This window comes from Cupressus sempervirens, chromosome 11, assembly GCF_028749045.1.
Source record: "Cupressus sempervirens isolate cs-2001-9-10 chromosome 11, ASM2874904v1, whole genome shotgun sequence".
Classification (NCBI taxonomy): domain Eukaryota; kingdom Viridiplantae; phylum Streptophyta; class Pinopsida; order Cupressales; family Cupressaceae; genus Cupressus; species Cupressus sempervirens.
In genome coordinates, this window is record NC_143128.1 from 114,926,196 (window position 1) to 114,929,846 (window position 3,651).

The window sequence follows — 3,651 nt, forward strand, 5'->3', positions numbered from 1 at the left end:
CTTTGCACACTTTCATAGGATCTACATTCAAAAGATCTATGTCCCTCTTTATCGCATCTGAAACAATTACCATAAAATCCACCTTTAGAATAAGAATTACTTTTTCCTTGGTGAGAATTAGTACCTCCTTGATAGTAATTACCACTTTTCCATTTGGTCTTGCCTTTCTCATCATTCTTCCACCCAAATTTTTCTTTATCATGTAAAAAATTTTCAGATCTACTACCTTCACCATAAGATCTACCTCTACCTCTCTAGGATCTGCTACCTTTACCTCATTGTCTTTGTTCTTGCTTCTTTGTCAAGATCTCCTCAGCCTTCAAGGCATATTGGTATGCTTCTTCCACACTTTCCAAATTCACAAAACTTATGTCATCTTGTATTCTAGATCTCAATCCATTTATGTACCTTGCAATTTTCTCAACATCATCATCCACATGTCTAAATCTAATGTCCAATCTATAGAATTTCTCGATATACTCCTTCACACTCATGTCTCTTTATCTCAAATTTTGCATCTTTCTCAGCAAGCTAACTTGGTAATTAACAGGAAGGAATTTTTTCTTTAACTTGTTCACTATATTTGGCCAAGTTTTGATCTTCTCCTTTCCTCTCCTTTCTCTATCAGTTTGCAAATGCTTCTGCCATAGTGAAGCATGACCTTTTAACCTTGTAACAACAATTTTCACCATCCTATTATCAGGAGTGTTTTCATACTCAAAGAACCTCTTCTTATTAGAGATCCAATCCAACACAACATTGATATCCAGTTTTCCATAATAACGAACAACTTCTATAGTAGGCTTTGAATTTTTCCTAGACAACACTCTTAATAATCTTGCTTCATCTTGGTCTTCTCTAGGTTCTAGATTAGGGTTTGGTGCTACTGCTTCATCATTACTTACATCATATAGATGTGCTCCTCTCCTCTTGGCTATCTCCATAACATCTAATCTAGCTACAATTTATTTCAATGTATCTAATATTGCATTATTAGCATTTCCTCTACCTTGAACCATCTTTACAAATCAAGTTCCTACAAGATTATAACCCTCTACAAGTTATACGTCAAATCTATAGATCTACAACCCTACAAGCCAATTCAATCAGGGCTCTACATGATCCAATCACCACAAGGATGAACTTCAATCTTTGATACCACTTGATGCAAGGAAGGGATGAATAACTAGGGCCAAAGGCTAACCCAGCTATCCAAACTGTAGACACCTAAAATCCTTTAGAAAATAAAGTATTTTTATTTTTTGAAAAAGTTCCTGATGACATTATCATTTATTAATTAATTAATTAATTAATTAATTTATTTATTTATTTTTATTCCATTAAATCCCTTTATCTTAATTAAAAATATTTAATTAAGGAATCCCACCCAAAAATGTTTAAATCTTATTTAAACATTATTTCCTTATTTATTAATTATTTAATTAATAAATTGACCAAAAATCCCAAAATAAATATTTAATTTATTTTTTGCCCAAAACTTGGCCAATTTCCTTAAGATCACTAACCTCTTCCAAAATCTTCTAATCCTTCTTTAATTTCGATTAAAGGCTAATCCCATCATTTTCTACCCCTAATCCCAACTCAAAATATTTAACTAAGGTTAAATATTAATTCTCATATTTATTAAAAATGTTTTAATAAATATCTCCTCAAACCAAACCTATGAGATAAATATACTTTATTTATCCTAACCTTAAGCCTATCCCTAAACCCCCTTCTTAGCCTAATCCATCCCATCCACCTATACTAACCAAGCTTAGCTACTAACTCACCCACCCTCATTGAATGCCATCCACTTTCATATCTCTAACAAGCTTAGTCTAATCTTAAATCACCTCTAATCCCTCCCCTAACCTTGTCACATTCCCTAAGCAAGCTTAAGACTTTCCTAAGCCAGGCAAAGTCAACAATCTCAAATCCCTCCAAAATATCCCAACCACCAAGCCTTCAATGCTCTTACAAAGCCATAAAGACTCTTACAAACTCATTCATTTCTCTTAAAAGCCATTTAAGAAGGGTCTTTATGAAGATATTATCCCTTGAGCTTCCTTTGTTGACTCATCCTTGCCCTTTCCTCCATCCTCTCACCCTATAACATGTGTCACTCTCTGATTGGTTGTAAGGAAGCACAACCTATGTGCTCTCTTCTTATGCAATCTAAGGCCTCCATAAGATTTTTCCTTTCCTTTCATCTTAGCCCTCCAACCCTCAAGCCCTTAGCCTATAAATTGAATCCCCTCCCAAGCCATTTCATCATAATCCTTGAGCTAAAGTTATAATGTTAGTTTGAGAAGCCAAAATTCATACTTTTGCATACATCCACACCCGAATTCCAAGAATCCATTGAAGCTAGCTTGAGTATCTTGAGCACACATCCCAAATCCTATCAAATAGACTCATCCTAAAAATAAGAAAGGTCTCATTGAGAGAACCTCTTAATGGTTCATATTCTCAATTGAGGGCTTGTCTTAGTCTCTCATATATGTTTTATTGATCTTGTTACTTAATGCTTTGTTTCTTTAAATAGATTAGTGTTTCTTGCTAACATATTAGTGTATACATTTTAGCATGCCCGATGGGACCCCACTATGGTTCATTCATTCATCCATTTCACTCTATGTTTTGTTCTTATAAACTAACCATCTAACATTTGTTATTGTTTGAATAGGTTATAGGGTGTTTTTCTTGTTTTGCAGATTGAAGGATGCACATGGGAGAAAGACATATCCTCTAAAACCTGAAAATAATTAAAAAATAAAAAATTCTTGAAAAAACTCGCGCATTTTAGTTCTGTTCACGCAGTGTCGTCTCCATAGTTCAACATCTCTGTAGATTGGCGTCTGCACCTGGTGAACTGTCATCTGTGCCTGGTAAATTGTCATCTCTATAACCTCAACCATTGTCTTCGAAGTTTGGCATCTATGCCTAGTGAACTGTCATCTACGTCTGGAAAACTATCATCTTCGCAACCTCAATCGTCATCTCCAAAGTTTGGTGTCTGCGCCTGGTGAACTATCATCTCCGCAACCTAAACTATCATCTCTGTCATCGCCAACCTAAATTGTCATCTCCACTGCTGCCAAACTAAACTATCGTCTCTGTAGTTCAGCATCTTTGCCTAGTTTCCTATTTTTTGTGCCACCAAACTGAACTATTGTCTTCGCCTCTTTCTCTATCATCTCTACAGATTGGCATCTCTGTAGTTCAGCATCTCCATAGATTAACGTCTCCGCAGTTCACTGTCTCTGCTTGATGAATTGTCATCTCTGCCTATTATTGTTGCATTTTTGTTTTACCATCTCTATTCCTAGACTTTTAACTTTTGGTGGTTTCATAGAGTAGAGGTTTTTCTATGCATTTTTACGCCCAGGAAAAAGAACATAAAAAGTTGATTTTATTTTCCCCATAGTTAAGCTTCAAATTTTTGAGATTTTTGGGTTACTAATTAAATTGGATTTTGTAGCTTTACAGGTTGGAGCATCTACGAAACCACTAACTATGTTTCTTGCAGGTTCTCCTTACATGGTTTAATGCTCTTGAAAAATGAACTTGAATGTTTAAACACTTGTCTTTGAATGCATGTTGCTAAAATGAACTTGCATGCTTAAACATATTTTTCTTTGAATGAAT